The sequence below is a fragment of the Haliaeetus albicilla genome, chromosome 6 (genome assembly GCF_947461875.1).
Source record: "Haliaeetus albicilla chromosome 6, bHalAlb1.1, whole genome shotgun sequence".
Classification (NCBI taxonomy): Eukaryota; Metazoa; Chordata; class Aves; order Accipitriformes; family Accipitridae; genus Haliaeetus; species Haliaeetus albicilla.
In genome coordinates, this window is record NC_091488.1 from 26,725,235 (window position 1) to 26,738,335 (window position 13,101).

Genomic DNA, 13,101 nt, shown 5'->3' on the forward strand with positions numbered 1-13,101 from the left:
TCACACATGTGCCTAAGTTGCAGGTAAGGTGGAAAAGTGAGAAGATATCCAAACCCCCTCTTTCTTGATCACCAACCATGAGACGAATGCTTATCCACCTAAGGAAAATGCCCAGCTCAGCTTTTCTGCAGAACAAATAAAAATAAATAAAATTATTTCTTGTGTATTTGCACAATACACCAAACCTGCACCTGGAGCAAATTTTTACAGCTGAGTCATGAAACTTGAAAGGCAGAATCCATAAGGAAAATGGTGACAGTGCCATTGTTCTGCTAATAATATAGTCATTTCAACCACTTAAAATAATACCGTGGCACAGAAAACACAGAACTGCCCTAGCAGACAAAAAGATTGAGCACACTCAGGTCAGTACAACCATATCATCAGACTCAATTGCTCACTGTGGGGTAAATATTTGAAATCATATAAAGGGGATTCAGCCACATGATGCTCAGTGACATTAATGGGACCCCACACAGCTAAATCCCCCCATACAGCTACCCCCATATTTCTGATGTGATAATTAAGCAATGGGAATGCGTACTCTGTTGCATTCATTCATGCCTATCCTGTTAACCTCAGAAAAGAAGCCAACTACCATCAGTACAACCGGACTTAGGTCAACAACAGACAAGTCTTGTACTACTGCACCCTATTGCTATTAGAAAATGTTAGCTAGAAAAATTTATATAGCTAACTAAGCAGTGATGTTCTGGGCTGTAGCTGTAATCAGCCCTATTCACTGCAAGTGAGTTCAATGTCGTGAATGGCGTTGATTACTCATGGGTTGTAAGGCTTCCAGACAATCAGATTACACAGTAGCTCATGCCCATTTTATAATTATATAACAGAGCAGTAAACAGAATTTTCGTCAAAAATCCTATAATGTCCCTGTTTTCTTTATTTTATGTAGCTAACCCTCCACCAACATTTCCACCTGGAATCTCCTCTTCAATATTACCAGGGATGAATTTGGCTCAAATTCCACAGACTTAAAAAGATACATTTAACTTCAATTTTACTTCTGTGTTATCTTCTGTGATTTATTGAGGGTATCACACTTTCACAGAACAGCTAGAAAAAATCCTGTATGTTAAAATACCCCAATCCATTTCTTTTAAACAAGTTTTATTAATGTTATTCGATTCTATTTTAGCTTCGTAACAACGAAGAGGCTATAAAAATCTGCCTATGTTAATACAGAAGTGCCATAAGCCTAGAAAGTAAAAGCAACATATTCTTCAAGCATTTATTAAGGATGAAATAACTTTGTTTACTTAATCACCAAGTTAAAAAAAAAAAGAAGTCAAAATACCAAAATGTCAAAATGTAACAGTAATCACCACCACCAGTAATCAATGATAATCCAGAGGAGCTCAAGTTCTGCTGAAACTAAGTAGAGGATTGTCTTTTAAGACTGCTTTGGTATCTACGCTAGGTGACTAATACAAGTGAGAAAGTGCACAGGATAACAGGTCTAATTGTTTAAAATCATTTGGGAGGGGAATATTTTTCCTGAACTATGTGATAATGCTATTAGCTCCAGTACCTCAAGCCTCAGGGTGATTCCATACTGCAGCAGTCAGACAACATCTGAGCAGCAGAGTCTCTGACCCCAAAAGGTTTGTAGACAAAGACAGACCTAGACAAGACCAAAAAAATCAAGGATCAAAGAGTGCTAGAGAAGCTACAAGCTTGTTCTGCTTGCACAACTTGAGGTTAATGCACAATATTTATTAGTCACTAGGTATAAATCTGAGTGAGTAAGCTTAGCAGCAAGAGATTACTTGTCATTTAGTTACATATCTGACTCAAAAGGATTATTTTAATACTGATGTCAATATTACTTGGTTTGCACAGGCTGAGTGTTTCCTGTGCTGTGACTGGAATTGGGAACTACAGAGTATACCTTACTCTCCTAATGCCAGTTCCATGGCTTGTTTCTGTCAAACAGAAATCATCATTGTAAATCCTTGCTGTGATTGCAATGTGAGGTACTATTATGAAGGTATGAGGGGAGAAGAGGTGTACTTCTGTGTGTTACTTCTGTTACTTGGATCCAAAGTGAGATCTGTTGAGTCAGAATTATTCTACTGGTAAATGTTACCCCAGATTTTCTGTTAGTTTTTATGGTCTGAACATAGGAAATTATTGAGATAAGATGTACGCAACTAGGGTACTGGTATCCAGTTACTGAACTTGGACTGATGGTACAAGGATCACAGGGTAGAGTAAGAGAGAGAGAGAGAATGTGAGCTTTCTACCCAGAGGAGAAAACACCAAAGCAATATTCACTGCACGCTATAAAACCCCATAATCTCTGTACCCTTTAGATGATATGTAAGTAATAAATTAAATAATCACAATGATGAGTAGTGACAATATCAATAATAAAATAACCAAACTAGAAAAAAAATCAAAGCCAGAAAAAAATCAAAATAATTAAAAAAACTGAAAAGCAGAATATTTGTGAAATAAAGGTATAATGAGTATCCAGGTAGCAAAGAAAACCTCTTAAGTGCTGAACACAAGTTATTTTATATATATGTCAAGATTCAGGGAAGAGGTTTTTTTCAAGTTGACTGCTTTCTTGCTAGTGCAGCTTCCAGCTACAGATCTTATGTCAATGCATTTTGCAGATATGCTCATGACAGATGTATTAAAAATAGATAAATAAAAAATCTGTAAAAGTTCTTAATGAATATCAGTAGATCTGTAAATACTACCAAATTACTATTTTTTAGATAATCCATACACCACAGCCAACAAGAACTAAAATGGAATGCCCATGCACTATTGAAATATATTAACAAATATTGTGCTTTCCTATCATCATGATGTTCAAAGTCATTTTGTGTTAAAGTGCTGTGACTATTTATCAAAGACCTCTACTGGTAATTTGCAGGGAAATCATCTATGTTTTAGTTTAGACAAAGCATTAATTTTTACATTCAAGTAAAGGTCAACTACCATAGCCAGATGCAGCTGTAATGAAAACGTGTTCTGCTGAATAATGAAATAGTTCTTTCCATACTCTGTGTCAAATGCCTCTTTAAATTAGCTATATTAAAATTGTACAAAAAAAAGCACCCACTAATCCTTCAACTGTCAGGGATGATAAGGAATTAGTGAGATGTGAATTACAGGACTCGGACAAAAAAACAGCACCAAGAAGAAAACACTTGAAAAGTCTGAATTATAGCCCAGGCTGGGATTGCTTAAAAATAGCAAGGGCTAAACTGTTATGGATAGCATTTTATACGTTTATATACCAGATTTATATGTATTTACAGGATTTATACAATTTCAGTCAATGCTTTTTAGAACAGAAGACTAAAATATTGTAACGGTTTGGTCACATTCAGTGGAGAATTGGGAGAAATTTGTGCTTAAAATACCATAGGATTTGCATTGTCCTGTAAGTAAGTAAAGAGGCTGCTCTTATTTTTACATATCTTTGATGACCTCTTCATGAGCTACTCTCACATAACCAGTTTGATGCGACAGTAAGAACTGGGCCAAAATTATTTATGAACGTGATTCAAATTTAGTGACACTAGGATGTCATTTTCCAGCTGTTAATGAAAACATACACTAAGCATTAGAAAACATTTTAAAAGTTACGGTCTATATCACAAAGTGCTATGTATTACTGATAAATGTATATCTGACAATTGCCAATTTCACATTAACTTTTAACAAAGTCATACTGTAGAATTTTCAGAAGAAAATAAAAATTATGCTAAAATTTGAACTTGAAAGAGACTGTAAAAGCTACCTGCCATAGTACTTTTTTTCAGAAATAAAACTACCAAACTTCTACAGATTTGCTGTTAAAACTCTCCATCTCCCTGTTGTCCTTGATGCATTACTACAGATTATGGTTCAGTTCAGTTTGAAGGATAGCCTGAAACACAGCGATACGGATCCAAGCAGCCTTCACATCATTAGAGTCTGGAAGCTAAGCAGACCTACATTTTGAATGAAAACTCTGCTTTAGAGGCCTCTAACCAAGATCAAGATTTCAATCGTATTTGCATTTGTATAAAGCCAGAAGGGTTTTGTTGAAATTGTAGACTTTCCTAAGCCAGCATTTTTAGGCTTCAGTGTCCAAAGAAATCCACAGCTAGACAGAAAACAGAATTCCTTCTGAGCTTGTTTTTATTCCCTGTAAGAATCAAAGGTTGGTTTTTAAAAATTTTTCCACTGACAGGATTTTTAAAAAAGCCCTAATAATCCAGGGAATGTTGAAATCTTTCAACTCAATAATGTTTCATTTTTGCTATGTTAACATGTAGTGACAAAACAGAATTGATAAAACTGAGAAATTCAAAATAACTCATTTCAATATTTTCCAAGAGAAAATTGCCTTAGAAGCAGCACATAAAATAAAATTTCCACCTTTCAGTAAAATAACGCTTCTGTTGCCCTTTTTTTTAGAAGAGCAATTCTTATTAACCTAAAAAGAATGAAGGCAATATAGGCAGTTCCAAAAAAAAAAAAAAAAAATCAGGAGTTCTTTTTAAGGAACTACTTGAGATGCTCAAATGTAAGTGTTTTGCAGTATAATGTGAATGGTTACCTCAGTGGTAAAAATAAAGTTTGTGTCTTAACACTGTAACTTTTTTTAAGTAAAGATGATGGGGATGGAATTAATCTCACCCAGGTTTAGGCATCAGTAGTGCAGATACCTAAATCTGAGCTGGTCCTCCTGGGCCTCTGGCATAGACCATCAGTCAAGAGAAAGAGGCAGTGTCAGTGCATGATTTATCTGACCTATTTTAGATACATATTTTAGGATTAAATGAGTCACACCAGGAAGGTGTCCTCTTCTCTCCCACATAAGGAGCCAGAACACAGTCCCAGCTCAGGTGTAGACCGCGACGGTCAGGTCAGAAGACTCTATAGATCACAACAACAAAAAAGAGGAAGGTATGACTGTCCTACCTGTAAAGCATGGATTTAATCCTGGCAATTAAGAAAGGAGACGGGTGTGTGTCGTCCATGCATGCATATGCCCAGTTCATGCAAGGTTGTTGCCTACACATGGCAGTTGGAATGAAAAATTCTTTTAGGCAAGTTTGCCTTCTCTCTTGCTTTTTTCTTTCTCCTGAAGGACAACAGAAGATGTAGCTTTGCAATTTAATTAAATGTGACACGTGTTGCTATAAGCTACATACTTGCAAGTATAGTATTTATGCCAAGTATGAGCAATCCTAGAGTAATTATGGTTTATGTTTTACAGAGGGCATGTCACTCAGCAGACAAGTTTCATGAAAGGACTGAGAAAAAGAAATGCCAAAAAAAGAAAAGGAAATTATGGGCCAGAGGGTTTAAAGCTCCCAGCTGAATAAAGTGAAACTGGAAAGTCTCTTAATGACAGAGGAGCAGATATGACAATAATGATAATAAAAAACTAGAGGTTAGAGTTTAAGGTCAGACTGCCAAACCAGGCACTGTGCTCAGGCTGCTGAGAGGCAATTACTCCAAGACTTGCTAGGAGAAGTACTTTTTCCAAAGATCTGCTCCAGAGCCTTTGGGGTGTAATTCCCTTTCAATGAGACAAGCTGGATATGAAAGGCAACTTCAGGAGGTGGATGCCGAGAAGTAATGTCTTCTGAGGGGTGCCTGAATGTATTCATAGGCAGACTCCATCTGAAAAATCACGCTACAGCTTTCGTGCTCTGGTGTATAACATCACTGGCAAAAGCCATACAAGAGATCATGACAGTCAAGAAAATATTACATAAAGATATTTTGGTAGTGGATACAACTTTCAAAAACACTTAAATGCAAACTACACGTATTTTTTGCCACAGAATGGATATTCAGTTTAAAGTGGTTGATTTACTGCTCTGTAAACTACTGTGATTACAATTGTACTGACATTTAAGTATCATGTCACTGTAAGATACTTCACTATCAATAAAAACATTATGAACTATTGTAAATCTCCTTCACCTTTCTGTGTGAGATTCAGCTATGCAGGTAGCAACATTACTACAGTGAAATGTTTGGGGAGGAGGTTATCTCTAATTACACTGATATATTAAAAATTGCACAACCATCATGTGAAGGGGCTTAAAATACCTGAATGTAGTAAAATGTGTTCAGGGGCTAAATCCTAGGCTTCTAAATAATTTAAGCATATTTGAAAATTATTTCTTTCATTTTCACGCTTAGCACCTTGGGTGAAAAAGATGTGCTCTCAGGATCACTTGGTGATCACAATCACTCCTGCAGTCACACAGAAAAGAATCAAAGCAATACGTAACACCCTGTAAAAAAAGCACTAGGCTAACAAAATTGCAGGAGGAGCTGAGTTGCCTTGATTAACTGCATTACGCTAACATGTGAGGGAACTTGTTTTCTATTCTCAAATTCATGTATGGCAGTTAGTGCCTGTAAGACAGAGGGAGAGCTCCTGCTCATCATTAATGAGGTATTAGAGAATTATCCCCAGGCTCAGCAGTGATCCTTGGGCCCAGAGACGATCTGCACAACCTTGCAAGCATCCTGGTTTCTGGTAACTCAAACTTCTTCCCTGATGCCATGCTGGCACTGTTCTTTTGCACCTCACAAAATCTACCTTCTGGTTACAAGGTATTTATTATCCCTGGCTTCCTGGTGACTTCCATAATCTCATAGAGTTGTCCTCTTTTTATCTTCTGGACCATGCCATTAAATGGGGGCTTTTCAGGTTTACTTTTGGAGGGCTTATCTTCTCCCTTCTCCTCTTATTCTCTTTTTCACTTCCTTATATTTTTTCTCTGAGCTGTCTTAGACATTCAGATGGTCTCAGCTGTCATCTTTGCAAACAGATTAAAATACCTCTAGTTCAGATTCAAGTTAGGGTGCAACATTTAACTCTGGATCCATCTCCAAAAGATAAGTTATTACAGGAATGAAGTTAATTATTTTCTGTCTATACATTTAATTGTCTGAATAGTGAAACCAAGCTGATCACCATAGGTTATCTCAAGCTATTGGTACTCTGCCATTTCTCCAAAACCACTAAGATAACTGTTCGGCTTTCTCTTTCTATCTTTAGATTGAAGTTTAGATGGAAAAGCCTGACTTAAGTATTAACCTTAACGCCCTGCTCTGAAAGTGAATGTGATACTCAATAATTTCAGCCTGTTTCAGAAGCCACTGTCAGGGGAAAAGTTGCATCTTGTACTTTCATGATTTTCCTGATGAGTCCAGCTGTCAAAACGTTGCTACTGAAAAGTGAGATTTCACTGGAATTTTAGACCAATTACACTGAGACCAAATAGAAATTATTCTGGATTTTTCACAAAGAAACACAGCAAACAGCTGTTTCTCCACATCTATAATAGTTCCTATCAAAATGTTGCACTATGACATGAATGAAAATCTCTGCACCACAATCCTTCAGTTTACAAGGAACATATCTGATTGTAGAGCATAGATACTTCTAATAGTCTACAAATTTCACAGCAGTATCAGCTCCATGAACAACTAGAATTGGACAAAGCATCCCACTTGTGTTTTTATAAGTGCTGAGACAATGGCATCTGCATTTCCCTCTCTTTCTACTGGAAATACTTTTTATGAGATACCTCAGGTTTGCATTTATTTTGCTTTGTTTTTATTGGCATCATCTCACTGGGAGCTTATAAAACTTCCTGGGACCAACAAATACATCAGGCCTTTTTCTTCCTCACATTTGTTTACAACTGATGAATTTCCAGCATATAATAGGCATTCATATTAATTCCTAAGTGTATGACCTTGCATAGTGAACTACTTAATTTCATTCTGTTTCTGTTACTCCAGTCTTCAAGGTGACCCACTCCTCCTCCATGCCGACAATTGCTCACAACTTTCACGATCAGCACATTTCACTATCGGACTCCTGCTTTTGTGCCAAGTACTTTAATGAAAGTATTAAATAAGATTGTCCCAAAATTGATCCTCAAGGGGCCCCACTGATAGTCTCAGAATATCATTAAGCCTTACATTTTAATACTAATTACATTGCATTATTTACATTACAGCAGCAATGCTAGACTCAACCATCCTGCAGCACTACACACATATGTACACAGTAAGAGAGAGCCCTTGTCCAGAGAAGCCAACCATGTGAACTGACAAGACAAACGGAGACAGGCTGGAAGCAGCATTCTACTGTTTTGAGAGGCCATAATCTAGATGATGTTATGACAGCTGTAATGAAGAATATCTGATAATAACATTGTTTCAAATTTAGATTTCTTCTATTTGCAGATGAAGGGAGGGGAAAAAAAAAGAAATCCCGCTATATCTTACTCAACTGCAAGAATGATGATCCAAGGTTAGAAAATTGAAATGGATAGTGATAAACATACTTTGCTGCCTATTATAATGCCTGAAGAAACATTCAGAATTTTTCTCTGATGTTCTTCACAAATCAGCATGCTGGCACACAAGGCTTCTCTGGATGTGTTGAATGAGATTCCTAACCACTTCATAGAAATCTGTTTCAACACTAGTTTCAGTATTTCTGGGAAAATTTATTAAAGACATACCATCTTTAACCAACACACAATTGGTTTGATGACAACAATCAGAATCAATGAAGAACTGTTTACTTCTGATTGTTGAAGTATTGCAACCACAAATACTTAAGGAAAGTACCATTTCTATTTTTCCTCTCAGTTTTCCTTTGATCCTTTCTATAAATTAATGGTAATATTTGAATTAATTTCTTCAAAACTTGATTTACTTATTAAATCATTCACTTTGTTAGGAACTTTGTCAGTATATCACTGACCACTGATAGCAACAAAATGTTCCTATTGTTAGTTGGACTAACATCCTCCATCGTTTGCCCTCAACAAGAAGTACAAAGCAACTGAAATTAGTACATATGTGTTCTCCTGGCACTTGGCATCTGTGTTTCCCCAGTGTGGGGCATGATGTCAAAACATAGTGACAGTGTGCATGCATCCAAGAAAGCAAGCCTACAAGCAGTAGCACTGAACAAAAAAAAGAATCCACATAAAATCTATTTTTTGTTTTCCTTTTTTTTGTAGTATAGATTTATTGCACTTCAGTGGACTGGTTAACTAACTAAATAAAAGCTCTCCAAAAGCTATTGAGAAACCATCCTGACTGATTGCAAAGCAAAACTGACAGAAGTGCTGCTACTACTTATGGCTTGTACAGAAACGTTCCTATTCAGAGTGCTTGACAGATATTAAATTAATCCCACTGTATCTTAATTCTAATTGCCAGAGGGATTCAGACCGTTCTGAGGCATATCTGCTGCAAAAGTGAAGTGTCTGTAGCACCTTCCTAGTGCAGGAAATACAGATAAGCTCCTGTTTGTTATTTTAGTAAGAATATTCTTTCAAGGTTGTTTTCCTACATTTTAAAATGGGGCTCAGACATCCTGGCTGGTATCTTGTTGGCACAGCCTTATCAATCTCTCAGTCATGTAAAAAATGGATGTAGCTGAAATTTCTCATTTGAAAGTTTTATGATGATTACTTTGATAGCCCAAAATGGCAATCTCTATAGGAAATATCACTGCTATTTCTTCTCCGAAGCTTCATACACAATGAAGTGTGTGGGAAAAGACTATAACAGCATTTACTTGCTCTTCTTTCAGGCCAAAAAGACCCAAAAGAAACAAACAAACAAAAACATTAAAGCACATTCTCAAATGCCCTCGTCACCTCCTTTTTTAACTTCGCATTTTTGTTCCAGGACATGTAAAATTTCTGACCAACTCCTTTCCAAGCCCTTGTGCACTCAATCAGCTCATCGCAGATCAGAGTGCCAGGAAGACCAAATGTTTTGGGGTTTGCCATCCCAATTTCTTCATGGTCTGAGACTACTATTCCGGAAAGAACAGCTTCTTCAGTCCCTGTCACCTTATATCTAGCTTTATGTTGCTGTCCCACCTAACTTCCTCCTTGGAGCACAGCAGACAAAGCCCCGTGAAGGGTGAAGGAGAAGTATGTGAGTACACATGGATGTAAGCAAGAACTGTATGAGGTGCTGCATTCCCAGGGCATCAGTAGGCTGAGCTTGTATTTGTGGCATTTATTAATGTGGAACGAAGGAAGACATTGCAAGACTTCAGAAACTGAACATCAGCACTGTGCTAGTCTTTCTTTGTGATTTTGATAAATTCTCAGAAGTGCTGTGAGAGTATAAGTTTCAACTTGTATTTTGTACAGCTGGGGAAAAAAACACTGCCTGTCTCACAGGAATGCGATGAGGGTGCCTACATGAGAGGTTGTAATAGCATGCACAGCTACATAGGCAGGACAGTGTTAGTAGCATGCACTCTGCATTTACTGCCTGTCTCTATTATAGCCAGCCAAAGTGAGCTCTCAAGGATTAGGTTCCCAATGAAGTTGTGGTTTTGGTTTCATAGTACTGTGCAGAATTTTAACGGACAAATTAAAAATTCTCCCTGAAGAGAAGCATTTGCAAAATACTCACCAAAGGCACAGATGTGCTCAACAAACAGAAAGGGGTTTAGCAAACTACAGTCAACCTTCATCCTGTACACTCTATGACCTACAGTAGCAGAAGCATAATAAAACCCGTGTCACTCCTAAATGGATCACATAAGAATGAGATTAACTCAAGGAAGAGAAGATATATATAACATCTACCTAAATAGGTTCTGTTTCCTGTAAGACCACACTCCATTGTGCCTTGCATTTTTATACTATCTGTACAATTACTTCAGTATCAAGTATCCAGTATCTAAGAAATAAAGACTTCAGGATTATGATGGCTTTTGAATTTTCAGCTGACTAAGCCATCAAATGCTGCCACCTTTGTAATATCTGTTAATGATGGCTATGGAAACTAATGTTTCATTTCCATTTTAATTTGTATTAGTAAGGTGAGTCACCAGTGGGGTACAGACTTGGCACACTGCTGAGATGATTGTGGCAGGACCTAGTTCTCAGCTTCACTTTTTTTGGGCTTTTACTAGCTATGAGAAACTGCATTGCTCTGTACTCGGCTCAGTAGAGTGCAATTTCTTTTGCAAACATCTTGTTCAGGAATATAATGAAATCTTCGATCCTGTGACAATTAACATTGCAGAAATAAAGGTTCTTGGCCATTATTTTCATGCTATCCAAATGCTTTAGGAATAGCCTATTAGTTATCATTTGCTGAAAGAGGGGGGGTTGGCGTTTGGTGGTTTTTTGGCTTTGTTTTGCTTTTGTCCTTCTATGCATCAAAGCCCATAAGGGCTCCTTTACTGTTATCCCTTGCTGCTGACTTTGAACCACACCTGTGCTTGAAGACTGGTGGGAAGCCACAGAATAAAAGTCGATACTCAGTAGTTTTATTCTACATTTCCTGATATCATGCTTGCTAAAAATAACTTAGGCCTGAAAAAAAATTCAATAAACACAATTTTTATCATGCTCCAAAAAAATCTGCAAAGCAATTGGCTCTGCTTTATGACAGATACAGAGACTAGACCTGAGTAGGTCCCATCTTCATCATCTCATGAGACAAGAAAGCCGAATGCCATGGTGAATTAAAACCCCACCTTCCTCTTCTGGCAGCTTAAAATGAGCCCATTTCGTGTATATTTAGCAAGGACACAGAACAAAACAAGCACACAGCAAGGATTTCACTCTTCTTCCAGTGTTCATTGCACTCTGATGGCTATTGTTTGCCAGTCCGTAAGGAGGTAATTCACTTCCAGAACAGTTCATTTCAACAGGATTTTTGCCATTAGCTTTAATGAGACTTGGGTTCCTCAGCTCTGTGTGGTTTTTTTCTCTTTATATCCCTTGATTCCCCTCCTCCAGTCTGCCTTCCTGCTTTAAGGCTTTCATACAGACTGGATTCCAGTTTCACCAATTCCTTTTCCTCTTTCTGAATAGGGTGGAATTTTTTCCCATCCTCAATATGGTCATAAAATGTAAAGGGATCCTCATTTCCATGGTGTCATCTCAAATCTTTGAGTGTTTCTGTGATCCACAATTTAGTAGCTTTATAAAAAGGAAGGAATAGTTTAAGAAATAATGTCCCTAATCTTCAAATGGTTCATTGTCATAGACAGCACAATAGTGCACTGGCTTTTGTGAAGAATGTATTTATAGGCAATAGAAAAATCATCATATACAATGAAAAAAAAGTAAAGAAAATTAAACTCAGGTAAACAGTTCACACTGGGATCCACAGCTGTTGTCAATTTTAAAGACTCATCTTGTGATTTGAATTCTGATTTTTTCAGTTAGTTCAATACAAAATGAAGATGTTGAAGGACACGTCCAGTGAGGATGACGTCCCTGGCAATACTGGGAGTTACTAACATGTGGGTAAACCTCAAACATCCGTAAACATGTTCGCCTTTCAGCTGTGTGGTACTGACTCTCAGTTCCCAACCTTAATCTCAGCAAACACAAAACTGTATACACATGTAAATCTGCATTTGCAGATACCAGTATCTTCCTGTGTACACACTAAACATATTATAATGCTTCTCTTATAGTTAAGCAGCAGGACTTCCATTTGCAAAGAATTTTCATCTGTAACATAAGCAAAAACAATATATAAACCCAATTTCTCCACTTGTAAGTAGATCCTTTAATTAATTTGAAAACTTCACTTAAGGAATATAGTATTGTTAATTTTTAATAGATGGTTCTGTTGTTGACAGTAAAAAAATCTTTTAGGAGCTGTGAACACAGAGGTTGGAGACTAACTTTTGAGAAAGCATATTGCAGAATAGATGTTACGTTAGGCAGATCCTCCATTTTTCCCATGGAAGTTTTTTCTTCCTTAAGTTTATTCAAGGAAGATAATAGATTATGGAAAACTGAAGTAGAAAGGGTTAAAAGCAACACATTGTGTAAAATTTACACACTAACTAAAGCAATAAATTAAGTAGGTTGCTATTTTAACAAATAGCTGGTTCTGGAAGATAGGAAGTAAGGTGGTAGACAGGTGGTCAAATATATTTGCAGGAGTTGAAGCAAATTACATTGTTTAGGTTTCACGTTAAGTTACAGCTAACCTACTCCAATAAAATTATTGCAAATACAGATCTAAGGTATATTTGCATTACCCTAAAATAAAACCACTTTGTCATTTATGCTTCAAAGTAAG